Here is a 17856-nt window from a genome sequence, read left to right on the forward strand (position 1 = left end):
TGACTGAGGAGCAAGGTTAAATAGGATACTCCCACATCCTGATAGGAACAGGTGAACTGAGAAGGCAAAGCTTGCAGGACACCAGCACCACAAGAGACCACCGGGGGAGCCCACAAACCGAATCACAACACTTAACATTCTTAGAACCTGGAAGATACGAGACTACAAAATCAAAACGGGAGAAAAACAGGGACCATCGGGCCTGTCTAGGATTCAGCCGTTTGGCAGACTCGAGATAAATCAGATTCTTATGATCGGTCAAGACCACAATACGGTGCTTGGCCCCCTCAAGCCAATGTCGCCACTCCTCAAATGCCCACTTCATAGCCAACAACTCACGATTGCCGACATCATAATTGCGCTCCGCAGGCGAAAACCTTCGAGAAAAGAAGGCACACGGTTTCATCAAGGAACCATCAGAATTCCTCTGAGACAAAACGGCCCCTGCCCCAATCTCAGAAGCGTCAACCTCAACCTGAAAAGGAAGAGAAACATCCGGCTGACGCAACACAGGGGCAGAAGTAAATCGGCGTTTAAGCTCCTGAAAGGCAGAAACAGCCGCAGAGAACCAATTCGTAACATCAGCGCCTTTCTTCGTCAAATCGGTCAGGGGTTTAACCACACTGGAGAAGTTGGCAATGAAACGGCGATAAAAATTAGCAAAGCCCAAAAATTTCTGAAGGCTCTTCACGGATGTGGGCTGTATCCAATCATGAATGGCTTGAACCTTAACCGGATCCATTTCTATAGATGAGGGAGAAAAAAAGAAGCCCAAGAAAGAAATCTTTTGAACTCCAAAGAGGCACTTAGACCCCTTCACAAACAAGGCATTATCACGAAGGATCTGAAATACCATCCTGACTTGTTTCACATGAGACTCCCAATCATCTGAAAAAATCAAAATATCATCCAAATATACAATCATGAATTTATCAAGATAATTCCGAAATATATCATGCATGAAGGACTGAAACACAGATGGAGCATTAGAGAGTCCGAATGGCATCACAAGGTATTCAAAATGGCCTTCGGGCGTATTAAACGCAGTTTTCCATTCGTCCCCCTGCTTAATACGAACCAGATTATATGCCCCTCGAAGGTCAATCTTAGTAAACCAACTAGCCCCCTTAATCCTAGCAAACAGATCAGAAAGCAAAGGCAAAGGGTATTGGAATTTGACCGTGATCTTATTCAAGAGGCGATAATCAATACAGGGTCTCATGGAGCCATCTTTTTTGGCAACAAAGAAAAAACCTGCTCCCAATGGTGAAGAAGATGGCCGAATATGCCCCTTCTCCAAGGACTCCTTCACATAGCTCCGCATGGCGGTATGTTCTGGCACAGATAGATTGAAAAGTCGGCCTTTAGGGAACTTACAGCCTGGAATCAAGTCAATAGCACAATCACAGTCCTTATGCGGTGGAAGGGAACTGGACTTGGGCTCATCGAATACATCCTGGAAATCTGACAAAAACTCAGGAATTTCAGAAGAGGGGGAGGAGTGTTATGATCCTGGTGGTAGGATCTCAAACTGACCTGACAAATATACCCTGAGTATATAGGACAAGTTCTGGGGATGTGGAAGCTATACTGACCGCAATCCTGATCCTATCCAAACACACTAAAGGCAGCTGTGGAACGTTATCTGAAAACCTAGACATCTCGTCACAGCCTGAGAAACTGACTACCCCTAGAAAGAAAGCAAAGACCTCACTTGCCTCAGAGAAATATACCCCAAAGTTTTAGATAGCCCCCCACAAATAATAACGGTGAGTCAAGGGGAAAACACAAACGAAGAGAAGAAACAGATTTAGCAAATGAGGCCCGCTAATACTAGATAGGCAGAAAATAGATAGGTGTCTGTGCAGTCAGTACAAAAACTATCAAAAGTAAACCACGCAGAGAATACAAGAACCCCCACACCGACTCACGATGTGAGGGGCGCACTCTGCACCCCAGAACTAACCAGCAAGCAAAAAATCACATAAAAGCAAGCTGGGCTGAACTCATAACATAATGAGAAACGTTTTCAAGGAAATAATGAGAAACTGAACAAGCAAACTTAGCTTCTCATAGCAGGAGACTGGTCACAAGGAATATTCAGGAGAGCAGAGGATCAGGACTGAGTACACCGACAGCAGGCGACAAGTAAAGGTCCAGGTGAGTTAAATAGGCCCAGCCTAGCAGGAGATGAAACAGCTGAGCACAGCCAAGACCAGCCATATCGCTAAAGGCCACCAGAGGGAGCCCAAGACCAAACTCACACAGTACCACTCATGACCACAGGAGGGAGCCTGTCATGAATCCCCAATGGCTAGGGATAGCACAGGATAAGCAAAGTATAATAAATATCGGACGAGCTCTAGGGTGATGGAACCTGGGCTGACCGCTGCCCTACGCCTGACAAACGCAACTAGAGATAGCCAGGGAGCGTGCCTACGTTGGTTCTAGACGCCACGCACCAGCCTAAGAGCTAACTAGTACTGCAGAGAAAACAAAGACCTCACTTGCCTCCAGAGGAATTAACCCCAAAGATATAGTTGCCCCCCACATGTATTGACGGTGAAATGAGAGGAAGGCACATACATAGAGATGATGTATATAGCTTTAGCAAATAGAGGCCCGCTGAAAACTAGAAAGCAGAATGACACAAAAGGGGACTGAGCGGTCAGCAAAAAACCCTAATCAAAAAAACCATCCTGAGATTACAAGAACCCATGTGCCAACTCATGGCACATGGGGAGAACCTCAGTCCACTAGAGCAACCAGCTAACAAAGAGACATTCTAAGCAAGCTGGACAAAAAACCAAACAACTGAAAATCAGCACTTAGCTTATCCTGAAAGATCTGGGAGCAGGTAGGCAGGAACCAAACAGAGCACATCTGAACACATTGATAGCCGGCAAGGGAAATGACAGAGAGGCCAGGTAAAATAGGAAACACCCAGCCTCTGATGGACAGATGGAAACCAAAGGCCGCAACCCACCAAAGTCACCCAGTACCAGCAGTAACCACCAGAGGGAGCCCGCAAACAGAATCCACAACAGGAGCCCGAGAACGGAATTCACAACAGTACCCCCCGCTTGAGGAGGGGTCACCGAACCCTCAACAGAGCTCCCAGGCCGATCAGGACGAGCCAAATGAAAGGCACAAACCAAATCGGCCGCATGGACATCGGAGGCGACAACCCAGGAATTATCCTCCTGACCATAACACTTCCATTTCACTAAGTACTGAAGCCTCCGTCTCGAAATACGAGAATCCAAGATCTTCTCCACCACATATTCCAACTCCCCCTCGACCAAGACCGGAGCAGGAGGATCAACAGAAGGGACCACAGGCACCACATATCTCCGCAACAATGACCTATGGAACACATTATGAATGGCAAACGATGTTGGGAGGTCCAAACGAAAAGACACAGGGTTGAGGATTTCCAAAATCTTATAAGGACCGATGAAACGAGGCTTGAACTTAGGAGAGGAAACCTTCATCGGGACATAACGAGAAGACAACCATACCAAATCCCCCACACGAAGTCGGGGACCCACACAGCGACGGCGGTTAGCAAAGCGCTGAGCCTTCTCTTGGGACAAAGTCAAATTGTCCACCACATGGTTCCAAATCTGCTGCAACCTATCCACCACAGAATCCACCCCAGGACAGTCAGAAGACTCAACCTGACCCGAGGAGAAACGAGGATGAAAACCAGAATTGCAAAAGAAAGGTGAAACCAAAGTAGCAGAACTAGCCCGATTATTGAGGGCGAACTCAGCCAATGGCAAAAAGGTCACCCTGGTCATCCTGATCATCCTGGTCAGCAGAAACAAAACATCTCAAATAAGTTTCCAAGGTCTGATTAGTTCGTTCGGTTTGACCATTCGTCTGAGGATGGAAGGCTGACGAAAAAGACAATTCAATGCCCATCTTACCACAAAAGGATCGCCAAAATCTGGACACAAACTGGGATCCTCTGTCGGACACAATATTCTCCGGAATACCATGTAAACGAACCACATTCTGAAAAAACAATGGCACCAAATCGGAGGAGGAAGGCAACTTAGGCAAGGGTACCAAATGGACCATTTTAGAAAAACGATCACAAACCACCCAGATGACAGACATCTTCTGAGAGACAGGAAGATCCGAAATAAAATCCATGGAAATATGCGTCCAAGGCCTCTTCGGGACAGGCAAAGGCAAAAGCAATCCACTGGCACGAGAACACGAAGGCTTGGCCGAGCACAAATCCCACAGGACTGCACAAAGGAACGCACATCCCGCGACAAGGAAGGCCACCAAAAGGATCTCGCCACCAAATCCCTGGTACCAAAAATCCCAGGATGACCCGCCAACACCGAAGAATGAACCTCGGAAATAACTCTACTGGTCCATCTGTCTGGGACAAACAGTCTCTCCGGTGGACAACGGTCAGGTCTATTGGCCTGAAACTCCTGCAACACCCGTCACAGATCAGGAGAGATAGCAGACAAAATCACCCCCTCTTTGAGAACACCAGTCGGTTCAGAAACTTCCGGGGAGTCAGGTACAAAACTCCTAGAAAGGGCATCAGCCTTCACGTTTTTCGAACCCGGAAGATATGAAACCACGAAATTGAAACGAGAGAAAAACAGCGACCATCGAGCCTGTCTCGGATTCAACCGTTTGGCAGACTCGAGATAAGTCAAATTCTTGTGATCCGTCAAGACCACCACACGATGCTTGGCTCCCTCAAGCCAATGTCGCCACTCCTCAAATGCCCACTTCATTGCCAACAACTCTCGATTACCAACATCATAATTCCGCTCGGCAGGCGAAAACTTTCTTGAAAAGAAAGCACATGGTCTCATCACAGAGCCATCAGAGCTTCTCTGCGACAAAACAGCCCCTGCTCCAATCTCTGAAGCATCAACCTCGACCTGAAAGGGAAGAGAGACATCGGGCTGGCGCAAGACAGGAGCCGAAGAAAACCGACGTTTCAACTCCTGAAAGGCCTCCACGGCCGCAGGAGACCAATTCGTCACATCAGAACCCTTCTTGGTCAAATCCGTCAAAGGCTTCACCACACTAGAAAAATTAGTGATGAAGCGACGGTAAAAATTAGCAAAACCCAAGAACTGAACACTCTTCACAGATGTAGGTTGAGTCCAGTCATGAATAGCCTGGACCTTGACTGGATCCATCTCAATAGTAAAAGGAGAAAAAATAAAGCCCAAAAAGGAAACCTTCTGGACTCCAAAGAGACATTTAGAGCCCTTCACAAACAAGGCATTGGCACGCAGGACCTGAAATACCATCCTGACCTGCTTCACATGAGACTCCCAATCATCAGAAAAGACCAAAATATCATCCAGGTACACAATCATAAATCTATCCAGGTACTCTCGGAAGATATCGTGCATGAAGGACTGAAACACAGAGGGGGCATTAGAAAGCCCAAAAGGCATCACCAAGTACTCAAAATGGCCTTCGGGCGTATTAAATGCTGTTTTCTATTCATCGCCCTGCTTTATGCGCACAAGATTATACGCTCCACGAAGATCTATCTTGGTGAACCAACTGGCCCCCCTAATCCGGGCAAACAGATCGGACAACAGTGGCAAGGGATACTGAAATTTGACCGTGATGTTATTTAGAAGGCGATAATCTATACAGGGTCTCAGAGAACCATCCTTCTTGGCCACAAAAAAGAACCCCGCACCCAAAGGGGACGAGGACGGGCGAATATGTCCCTTCTCCAAGGACTCCTTTATATAACTCTGCATAGCGGTATGTTCTGGTACAGACAAATTAAAAAGTTGTCCCCTAGGGAACTTACTACCAGGAATCAGATTTATGGCACAATCACAATCCCTATGAGGAGGTAGGGCACTGGATTTGGGCTCATCAAATACATCCTGGTAGTCCGACAAAAATTCAGGGACTTCAGAAGGAGTAGAAGAAGCAATTGACACCAAAGGAGCATCACCATGAATTCCCTGGCACCCGCAACTTGACACAGACATTGCTTTCCAATCCAGGACTGGATTATGAGCCTGCAGCCATGGCAGACCCAACACGACAACATCATGCAAATTATGTAGCACCAGAAAGTGAATTACCTCCTGATGTACAGGAGCCATGCACATGGTCAATTGAGTCCAGTACTGAGGTTTATTCTTGGCCAATGGTGTAGCATCAATTCCCTTTAGCGGAATAGGGAATTGTAAAGGCTCCAAGATAAAACCACAGCGCCTGGCAAATGACAAATCCATCAAATTCAGGGCAGCACCTGAATCCACAAAAGCCATAACTGGGTAGGATGACAGAGAGCAAATCAAAGTAACAGACAAAATGAATTTAGGTTGTACAGTACCAATGGTGACAAACTTGGCAACCCTTTTTGTGCGCTTAGAGCATGCTGAGATAACATGAGCAGAATCACCACAGTAAAAGCACAACCCATTCTGACGTCTGTGGTTTTGCCGATCAACTCTGGTCAGAATCCTGTCACATTGCATAGGCTCAGGTTTCTGCTCAGAAAATACCGCCAGAGGGTGCACAGGTTTGCGCTCCCGCAAACGCCGATCAATCTGAATGGCCAAAGACATTGACTCATTCAGACCCGTCGGCGTGGGAAACCCCACCATAACATCTTTAAGGGCTTCAGAAAGACCCTTTCTGAAAATCGCCGCCAGGGCGCACTCATTCCACTGAGTGAGCACTGACCACTTCCTAAACTTCTGACAATAAACCTCTGCTTCATCCCGACCCTGAGAGAGAGCCAGCAAAACCTTCTCTGCTTGGTCTACCAGATTTGGTTCCTCATAAAGCACTCCAAGCGCCAGAAAAACGCATCAACATTTAGCAGTGCCGGATCTCCTGGCGCCAAAGAGAATGCCCAATCTTGAGGGTCACCTCGCAACAAAGAAATAACAATTTTGACTTGCTGAACAGAGTCGCCAGATGAGCGAGGTCTCAGAGAAAGAAATAACTTACAATTATATTTAAAGTTCAAAAACCTAGATCTATCTCCGGAGAACAGCTCAGGAATAGGTATTTTAGGCTCTGACATAGGACTGCGGACTACATAATCCTGAATGCCCTGTACCCTTGCAGTGAGATGATCCACACTAGAAGACAGACTCTGAATGTCCATATTAGTAGCTGCATACAGAACCACCCAGAGATTAAGGGGAGGAGAGAGGCAAAAACACAGTGCAGAGGAAAAAAAAAAAAAATGACCTTAAGATTTCTCTTCTCCCTCTTTAGCTGCATTAACACTTTCGGCCTGCTGTACTGATGATCCTGGTGGTAGAATCTCAAACTGACCTGACAAATATACCCTGAGTATATAGGACAAGTTCTGGGGATGTGGAAGCTATACTGACCGCAATCCTGATCCTATCCAAACACACTAAAGGCAGCTGTGGAACGTTACCTGAAAACCTAGACGTCTCGTCACAGCCTGAGAAACTGACTACCCCTAGAAAGAAAGCAAAGACCTCACTTGCCTCAGAGAAATATACCCCAAAGTTTTAGATAGCCCCCCACAAATAATAACGGTGAGTCAAGGGGAAAACACAAACGTAGAGAAGAAACAGATTTAGCAAATGAGGCCCGCTAATACTAGATAGGCAGAAAATAGATAGGTGTCTGTGCGGTCAGTACAAAAACTATCAAAAGTAAACCACGCAGAGAATACAAGAACCCCCACACCGACTCACGATGTGAGGGGCGCACTCTGCACCCCAGAACTAACCAGCAAGCAAAAAATCACATAAAAGCAAGCTGGGCTGAACTCATAACATAATGAGAAACGTTTTCAAGGAAATAATGAGAAACTGAACAAGCAAACTTAGCTTCTCATAGCAGGAGACTGGTCACAAGGAATATTCAGGAGAGCAGAGGATCAGGACTGAGTACACCGACAGCAGGCGACAAGTAAAGGTCCAGGTGAGTTAAATAGGCCCAGCCTAGCAGGAGATGAAACAGCTGAGCCCAGCCAAGACCAGCCATATCGCTAAAGGCCACCAGAGGGAGCCCAAGACCAAACTCACACAGTACCACTCATGACCACAGGAGGGAGCCCGAGAACGGAATTCACAACAGAGGAGGTAATTGACATCACAGGAACGTCACCATGAACCCCCTGACAACCCCAACTAGTCACAGACATAGATTTCCAATCTAATACCGGATTATGCATCTGTAACCATGGGAAACCCAGCACAATAGCATCATGCAAATTATGCAACACCAAAAAACGACAATCTTCCTGATGGGCTGGCGCCATGCACATGGTCAGCTGTGTCCAAAACTGAGGTTTATTTTTAGCCAACGGTGTAGCATCAATGCCCCTCAAAGGAATAGGACTCTGCAAAGGCTGCAAGGGGAAACCACAACGTCTGGCAAATTCTAAGTCCATTAAATTTAGAGCGGCGCCTGAATCCACAAATGCCATGACAGAAAATGACGATAATGAGCAGATCAGGGTCACAGATAACAGAAATTTAGGTTGTACAGTACTGATGGTAACAGAACTAGCGATTCTCTTGGTACGCTTAGGGCAATCAGAAATAACATGAGCAGAATCGCCGCAGTAAAAACACAACCTATTCTGATGTCTGAATCCTTGTCGTTCAGCTCTAGACACAATCCTATCACACTGCATAGGCTCAGGACTCCGCTCGGAAGACAATGCCATAGTGTGCACAACTCTGCACTCGCGCAAGCGCCGATCAATCTGAATGGCCAGAGACATAGAATCATTCAGACCAGCAGGCGTGGGGAACCCCACCATAACATCTTTAACGGATTCAGAAAGACCCTTTCTGAAGATTGCCGCCAAGGCATCCTCATTCCATTTAGTCAGAACAGACCATTTTCTAAACTTCTGGCAATATGATTCTGCCGCTTCTTGACCCTGACACAGGGCCAACAAGGTCTTCTCAGCATGATCCACTGAATTAGGTTTGTCATACAATAACCCAAGCGCCTGAAAAAAGGTGTCTACATTAAGCAACGCTGGATTCCCAGGTTCCAGGGCAAATGCCCAATCTTGGGGGTCACCATGCAGCAGAGATATAATAATTTTAACCTGCTGGATGGGATCACCAGAGGAACGGGGTTTCAGAGCAAAAAGCAGTTTACAGTTATTTTTAAAGCTCAGAAATTTGGACCTATCCCCAAAAAACAAATCAGGAGTTGGAATTCTAGGCTCTAAAACTGGAGTCTGAACTATATAATCGGAAATACCCTGTACTCTAGCAGCAAGTTGATCCACATGAGAAACCAGTCCCTGAACATCCATACCAGCGCCAAACTCCTGAGCCACCCAGAGGCAAAGAGGGAAGAGAAAAAAAAACACAACAGACTACAGAAAAAAAAATGGCTCAGCACTTCCCTTCCCTTCTTCTGAGATGCGGTTAACTCATTGTTGGCCAGTTGTACTGTTGTGATCTGGTGGCCTAAGAGCAGCATGGGATGTACTCTGGAGAAGGTGGTACCTGTACTGACCGCAGACCCTGAACCTAACACCACAACTAGAAGTAGCTGTGGAATGTACCTAGCGCTCCCTAGACATCTCGACACAGCCGGAGGACTAATTACCCCTAGAGATAGAAAAGGGAAAACTATCTTGCCTCAGAGAAAATCCCCAAAGAACAGGCAGCCCCCCACAAATATTGACTGTGAGAGGAGAGGGAAAAAACATACACAGACTGAAATGAGAATTTAGCAAAGGAGGCCACTTCTAGCTAAATAGAAAGGAAGGACAGAGTACTATGCGGTCAGTATTAAAAACTAGAAAATATCCACCACAGAAAATACATAAACTCCACAGCTAACTAAAGATATGGAGGGTATATCTGCATCTCCAGAGATACCAGCTTGGCTAAAAAAATCCTAATTCAGACCAAGCTGGTGTGACGCCCGGGAGACCGAGGTACCCAGCACCAGATCAATGAGGTCCGTCTCTTGAGGGGGATGTCACTAGTGGCTTGACCCGGTGCTGTGGCCTCAGGCGATGCACAATGTAAGGGATATCATGAAGGAACAGACACTTACTTGATCAGCAGCAGGTCCTCTCAGCTGTGATGACCCCGATCCTGGATCGATGGCTATTGTCCAAATGAAAGACTGAGGCGCTGAAACGTTTAACCAGTTTACTTCAACAAAAAAGGGATTTGCAACCAATACTGTCACCGGAGTCTGTTTAAGAACTCTGAATTATTTTGACCCTGTCAGGATTTCCACCTCTTATTATGCGCAGTTTCCGTATGGCCCTGCTGCTGTATGTGAACTGGCTGCCGACCCAATCTGTCTCTTCTGTGCTCTGGTCCGACGGACAACCCGAGTCCTTTTTTGTCGGCTTACCCCCTCTGGGAGTACCGCTGAACTCTGTGTCTGTTGCTGCGTCTTACCCTAGTGATGCTGATATCATCTCACTTCCTTCCGGTTGCTGTATTATGTATAACGAATATAGCCACGGATCCGGTATCCGTCTCTGCGCCTATTCTGGGTAGAGGTTATTGCTACCCGGTTCTCACAATGTCCTTTTTCTCTATTCCTCTTTTCCTACTATGGATATTACGGGCCTATAATCCGTCATAGGGCTGTTAGGAGTTCAGTTATACAACCTCTCACTTTCAGCTCCTCAACCCAACTGCCAGTCTATTTCTCAGACCAGAATAGATCAAGGGGAGTCTCTGGAGCTCCCCCTTCTGGCCGGAGATGGTAGTGCAGTCTTGCTATTTTAATATTTGTATTTGGTGTCAATAACTATTTTTTTTGTGGCAAATACCCCTAGGGGCGCCACATTCCCCCTTAGTTAAGAACAATACTCCGGGACTGTGGGACGATATCATTTTGAAATAACAATTGATATGTACAGAGTCTTAAAAATTAAAAGTTACAAAAACCACTCAAAGAAACAAAAAAAATGGAATTCTGTAAAAAGTCACTTCAAGTAGCGTCCATTAATACAGTTTTATCCTTGAAGGTACTAGGAAGCAAAGTTCACAAAGCAGTCTTTCCGGGGCTTTGATTTAGTGTTTCCGGGCTGATAAAAGTTCAAGAATATGCAAGAAGTTCATACAGGTAAGTCTCTGTAGGTACTGGGCTTAAACGTTACAGAACGATAACAATGACTATAGTCTTATAGTTGGTAATCCACATACCTGGGTACTACGCTGGGATCTACGTAATAGTGGTGTCTCTTTATGTGGTGTACTACTGTCTACTGCGGATATAGTATCTGCCCTCTCTGCTATAAATAATTCCACCACTATGGGGTTGGTAAGTCCACCGTGAATGGGATCACTCTGATCAGGAATCTGTTCTTCCTGACCTCGAACCTCTTGTAGTACGGGGTCAGCCTCTTCCTGTCTTGGGACTTCTAATATTGGGTTCGGTGTTGGATAAAAGGCCACCATGGGAACCACTACTGCACCATGGTATGTTAGTAGGGTTTTGGGAAAGTCTCCTATACAGGTGTGATACATTTCCTCCTTTTTTTCCTTTACTGGTTGAACCTGTATAGGTTGAATAACTTCTGATTCTGGCTGGACAACTTCTGGCTCTTTCAACGTTTCCGGACATAATTTAAGATTGTCTCTTGACACTAGTACAGATGTTAAACCTCCGTTTTTGCTAATGAAACACATTTTAGGATTATCCATTCTTGTTGGTAAAACTGTGTAGGGTACGGCTTCCCATTGATTATCCAGTTTATTGGTTCGACGATTCCTCTTGAGTACTTGGTCACCCGGTCTTAACGGAGTTGCTAGAGCATTCTGGTTGAAGGTTCGCTCTTGTCTTTCTCTGGTTTGCTGGAGGCTTCTTTCCACACTCTCTTGCACTTGGTGATACTGCTTTTGCCATACGACATCCCAATTGGAGTCTTGAACTTCTGCGTCTGGTTTCAGAATTCCCATTTCTAGATCGATTGGCAATTGGCCGGGTCTTGCACGCATAAGATAAGCTGGGGTGCAGTTGGTAGAGCTCACCGGGACATGACTATACAGATCCACCAAGTCAGGCAATTTCTCTGGCCATTGATTCCTTTCCGTTTCAGGTAAGGTCTTTAGTAGGTCTATCACAATATGGTTCATCTTCTCACATAAGCCGTTTGTTTGCGGATGATAGGCCATCGTCCGGATCTTTTTGCAACCATACATATTACAGAATTCTCTGAAGATCTCTGATTCAAAGGCTGTACCCTGGTCAGTGAGAACCTGTTCCGGATATCCATGGGGTCTACAAAAGTACGTTTGGAACGCTTTGGCTGCTGTTTTTGCAGTCAGATCTTTTACAGGTACTACTACCAAGAAGCGCGAATAATGATCCACAATGGTCAAGGCATAGACGTAACCGGACCGGCTCGGTGTCAACTTCACGTGGTCCATGGCTACCAGTTCAAGTGGTTGTTTGGTGATTATGGGCTGCAGTGGTGCCATTTGGCTCTTTTGATCGTTCCTTCTGAGGTTGCACGGGCCACAGTTTCTACACCACTGTTCGATTGATTTTCTCATCCCGACCCAATAAAATCTTTCTCTCAGAAGTACTTCTAGCTTTTTCCAACCAAAGTGACCAGCACCATTGTGGTAAGCTTCGAGGACCATCCTCACATCTTGTTTAGGCACGATAATCTGCCAAACCAATTCATGTGTTTTCGGATTGGTGTATCTTCTACAGAGTTTCCCTTGGTACAGGAACATTTTGCCTCTCTCTTTCCAGAGTTGATGTGTCTCTTCTGGGGCATCCTCATCGGGATATGCACTTTGCTCAGTCAATAGTTCCTTCACTAGCTTCACAGCCGGATTGCTATCTTGGGTGTCAGCCCATCTATGGTGTGCTAACGGATTAAAATTCACTTCTTGTTGTTTCTGATAGGTATTTGACTGACGATGTTTTACCTTGGGCTGATGAAAGGCTGGTAGTTCAATTTCTTCAAGCTCCCCCGTTTCTTCTTCTACATCTCTCAAGTGTGGCATCCGGGATAGGGCATCAGCATTTCCATTCTTGCGACCTGCTCGATACTTGATCACGAAGTTGTAATTAGATAACCGGGCTATCCATCGCTGTTCTAACGCACCTAATTTAGCCGTGTCTAGGTGGGTCAACGGATCGTTGTCAGTATAGACAATAAATTCTGCACCGGTCAAATAGTGTTTGAAACGTTCAGTCACAGCCCAAACTACTGCCAGTAGCTCCAATTTGAAGGAGCTATAATTTTCAGAATTTCTTTCAGTAGGCCGGAGTTTTCTACTTGCAAAGGCGATGACTTTCTCCCGACCTTCTTGCTTTTGTGACAGCACCGCTCCCAATCCCACATTACTGGCATCGGTGTAGAGGATGAAAGGTTGATGGTAATCCGGGTACGCCAGAACTTCTTCTCCGGTTAGTGCCTTCTTTAGTTGTTCAAAGGAGTCTTCTCTTTCGTCGTTCCACTGAAAAGGAGGGTTTCGGTTTGAAGGTTTCTTTGTCTGCCCTGTCAAAGCATCTTGCAAGGGCGCTGCCAATTTGGTAAATCCTTTTATAAATCTACGATAGTAACCCACTAATCCCAAGAATTGCCTCACTTCTTTTGTGTTGGTAGGTCTTGGCCAATCCCTTATGGCAGTTATTTTCTCGGGATCCGGTGCTACTCCCTCCGAACTCACGATGTGCCCCAAGTATTGTACCTTTGGCTTGAGAAGGTGACATTTGGATGGTTTGATTTTCATACCATACTTGGATAAGGCTTCGAACACTTCTGCCAGGTCTGTTAAGTGCTGTTCGTAAGTCTTTGAGTAGACGATCACATCATCTAGGTACAGGAGGACGGTCTCGAAGTTCTTGTGTCCGAGGCAACATTCCATCAGTCGCTGGAAAGTACCGGATGCATTGCAGAGTCCGAACGGCATGCGATTAAATTCGCTTAGACCCATTGGTGTGGTGAATGCCGTTTTTTCTTTATCTCTCTCAGCCACAGGGACTTGCCAATACCCGCTTGTTAAGTCTAAGGTGGAAAAATAATTAGCAGATTTCAAAGCAGTCAAGGACTCTTCTATCCTAGGCAAGGGATAGGCGTCTTTATGGGTGATCTTATTAATCCGCCGGTAGTCTACGCACATTCTCATGGTTCCGTCCTTTTTTTGACAATCACCAGAGGGGCCGCCCAAGGGCTACAACTATCTCTTATTACCCCGGCCTGTTTCATCTCTCTCACCATGTCCTTCGCGCATTGATAGTGAGCGGGCGGTATGGGTCTATATCTTTCTTTTATCGGGGGATGGTCACCGGTGGGGATTGTATGTTCCACCCCTTCTATCCGTCCGAAGTCCAATGGGTGTTTACTGAAGACCTGTTCATATTCCGTCACTAATCTATACACCCCTTGTCTTTGATGGGTAGGTGTTGAATCTACACCCACGTCTAGCTGTTGGCACCAATCCTCCGATTCTCCATCTGAGCCGTTATTTTCCACCTGACAGGTCGATTCTAAGGGCTCAACGGTTGTGATGGCATTGTTGTCAACAGTATATAACTTTGCCACTGTAGCGTACCTTGGCAAAGTGACCTCTTCCTCTCCACAGTTCAAAAGTCGTACCGGCACCCGTCCCCGGTGTACCTCGACCACCCCTCGTGCCGTGAGTATAGTGGGCCTGCTGTCGGTGTACGCTGGTTCTATTAAGGCTTGATAGTCTCGTCCTTTAGTACCAATGGCTGCTCTACACCATACCAGCATTTCTGTTTTTGGTGGGATTACAATAGACGTAGGATCACTCACCCTCACACTGCCGATTTCTCCACCTGCAACTTCTATCTGTTGCCTTAACATTAATACTTTTATTTCCCTCTGGAGAACTCTCTGCTGGCAGGATCAGGCAGTTTCAGCAATTTGTTGTAAGACAGAAATAACTTCGGAAAAGCAGTTCTCTAACACATTCATTCCTATCAATACAGTTGGTTCACAGTTCTGTCGGTCAACATCAACGACAATTATACCCTGTTTCTTCAATTCTGCTTTACCAATCTTTATGGTCATCTCCCTGAATCCTAGTTTCGGTACCAACTTACCATTACTGGCCCATATATCTAGTTCAACATCAGAGGGTCCTTTATCAATATCTACCTCAGCCCAGTACCTCTTATAAAGGATATATGGTATAGATGAAATCTGGGAACCTGTATCCAGCAAAGCGTTGAGGGGAATTCCGTCCAGCACGATAGGGATGATGGGTCGTCCTCCGATGTACCTGTCGTGCCAGGGTGTTGGGCCTTGAAAATTCATTCCTGCGAAGCGGCCCGCATTCCCAGGGGATTCCCGTTTAAATCACAATTTCGTGCAAAGTGGCCTGGCTGCTGGCAATGGCGGCAAATGGGCTGTCCATCCGGTTGGTAGCGATCACGGGGTCGTCCTCTCCATGTCGGGTATCTCCGGGACCTCATCCATGGAACATCCTCTCTACGGTTTGCCAACTCCATCTTGGGTTCTCTCATCTCCTGCATGGTTTTAGCCATTGAAGCAACAACATCAGTTAAAGAGTCAAGCTTTTGCTGAAGGGCTTCATTAGTAAAGGGCCCCAGGGACTTAGCACTGGCACCGGACGTAGCTGATGTCACTGGCATTCCCCGTTGCTGAAGTGTATCTGCCATGGGTTGTGTGAGATCCTGATCCCGAGGTGCCTCTGCCAGCTGGAGACGTATAGCGCTCTCCTTTAATTGGGCAAATGTCAATTCAGGGTTCTTAAAAACAAGCATGCTTACATGCCCCCGGTGAGAAGGGGTGTAGAGTCCCTCAATAAATTGATCTCTTAGCAGTTTATCGGCTCCTGTGTTAAAAATGGGTTCAGCCAGTGTAAGTGATTTAAGGGCTTCCTGCAGGTTTAAGGCAAAATCTCTCACGCCCTCATTAGCTTTTTGTTTGCAATTAAAGAATCGTACTTTAGCTTTGCTGCTGGCAGTGGTTTCAAATGTAGCTTTTAATCCAGCAAATATACGTTCAACAGTACCTTTTAGATCAGTTGCCCATGCCGTGACTTCTCGCTTAGCATGGCCACTTAACTGCATCATCAGGAGACTAACACGCTGAGCTTCACCCACAGGGAACATATCAAAATGAGCCAGCATCTTTTCCCTGAAACCGTCAAGGGTATTAGGTTCACCTTCGTACATTGGAAGCCACGGGCCACCCGGTGTATATGGCATCAACACCGGCATGATGGGTGTCACTCCTTGCACTGCTGCGCTGCCAGGCTCTCTATTGACACTCTGTCTTTCAGCTGCATTAGCGTCGCCGGGTGCTGCGGCGTCTCCGTGCTGCGACATACTGTACCCCCTTAGTTAATCCAGACCCCTCCGGTCCCAGCTTCCGTCTAGATAATGTAGATTCGTTCCTCTGTGCAGCAGGATGACAATGACACGGCCCCTGCTGCCTCTAACTGCCGCACGCTCTGTGATGGTGGATTTTGAAGTTTTTCAGTTAGACTGGGGCTTGGGTAATGACGTAGCTCGATTAACAGTTTTGTGCCTAACGGTTATGAGATGATTACATCAGGGGATGGCGGCCATTTTTACCCCATTATAACCAATGGAGAAAAGTCACTTTCAATAGTTTTCAATGGGGAACGGGATTTTCTTTAACAAAGTCAATTTCCAAGATTTTTCATCCAAATTTTCACAGTTTCAGACTCCAATTATGGCACACAATACCCGGTGTACGGGCTGGCCCAATCCTGTTCGTGACGCCAGTTGTGACGCCCGGGAGACCGAGGTACCCAGCACCAGATCAATGAGGTCCATCTCTTGAGGGGGATGTCACTAGTGGCTTGACCCGGTGCTGTGGCCTCAGGCGATGCACAATGTAAGGGATATCATGAAGGAACAGACACTTACTTGATCAGCAGCAGGTCCTCTCAGCTGTGATGACCCCGATCCTGGATCGATGGCTATTGTCCAAATGAAAGACTGAGGCGCTGAAACGTTTAACCAGTTTACTTCAACAAAAAAGGGATTTGCAACCAATACTGTCACCGGAGTCTGTTTAAGAACTCTGAATTATTTTGACCCTGTCAGGATTTCCACCTCTTATTATGCGCAGTTTCCGTATGGCCCTGCTGCTGTATGTGAACTGGCTGCCGACCCAATCTGTCTCTTCTGTGCTCTGGTCCGACGGACAACCCGAGTCCTTTTTTGTCGGCTTACCCCCTCTGGGAGTACCGCTGAACTCTGTGTCTGTTGCTGCGTCTTACCCTAGTGAAGCTGATATCATCTCACTTCCTTCCGGTTGCTGTATTATGTATAACGAATATAGCCACGGATCCGGTATCCGTCTCTGCGCCTATTCTGGGTAGAGGTTATTGCTACCCGGTTCTCACAATGTCCTTTTTCTCTATTCCTCTTTTCCTACTATGGATATTACGGGCCTATAATCCGTCATAGGGCTGTTAGGAGTTCAGTTATACAACCTCTCACTTTCAGCTCCTCAACCCAACTGCCAGTCTATTTCTCAGACCAGAATAGATCAAGGGGAGTCTCTGGAGCTCCCCCTTCTGGCCGGAGATGGTAGTGCAGTCTTGCTATTTTAATATTTGTATTTGGTGTCAATAACTATTTTTTTTGTGGCAAATACCCCTAGGGGCGCCACACTGGACAAGACAAAACATAGAAAGGAACTGAACAATAAGACCACAATATGTGGACAGCAAATCAAGGCCAGACTTATCTTTGTTGAAAAGAACTGCAAAGCAGAAGGAACCAGGCAGGGATGTGAATCCTCCAGGAACAATGGACAACTGGTACTGACTAAAGGGTGAAGCAAGACTAAATAGCCCTGTCCAAAGGTCTAAAGGTGAAAACACCTGATAAATGCTGTGATTCAGAGACAGCAGC

The sequence above is a fragment of the Ranitomeya variabilis genome, chromosome 4 (genome assembly GCF_051348905.1).
Source record: "Ranitomeya variabilis isolate aRanVar5 chromosome 4, aRanVar5.hap1, whole genome shotgun sequence".
NCBI lineage: Eukaryota > Metazoa > Chordata > Amphibia > Anura > Dendrobatidae > Ranitomeya > Ranitomeya variabilis.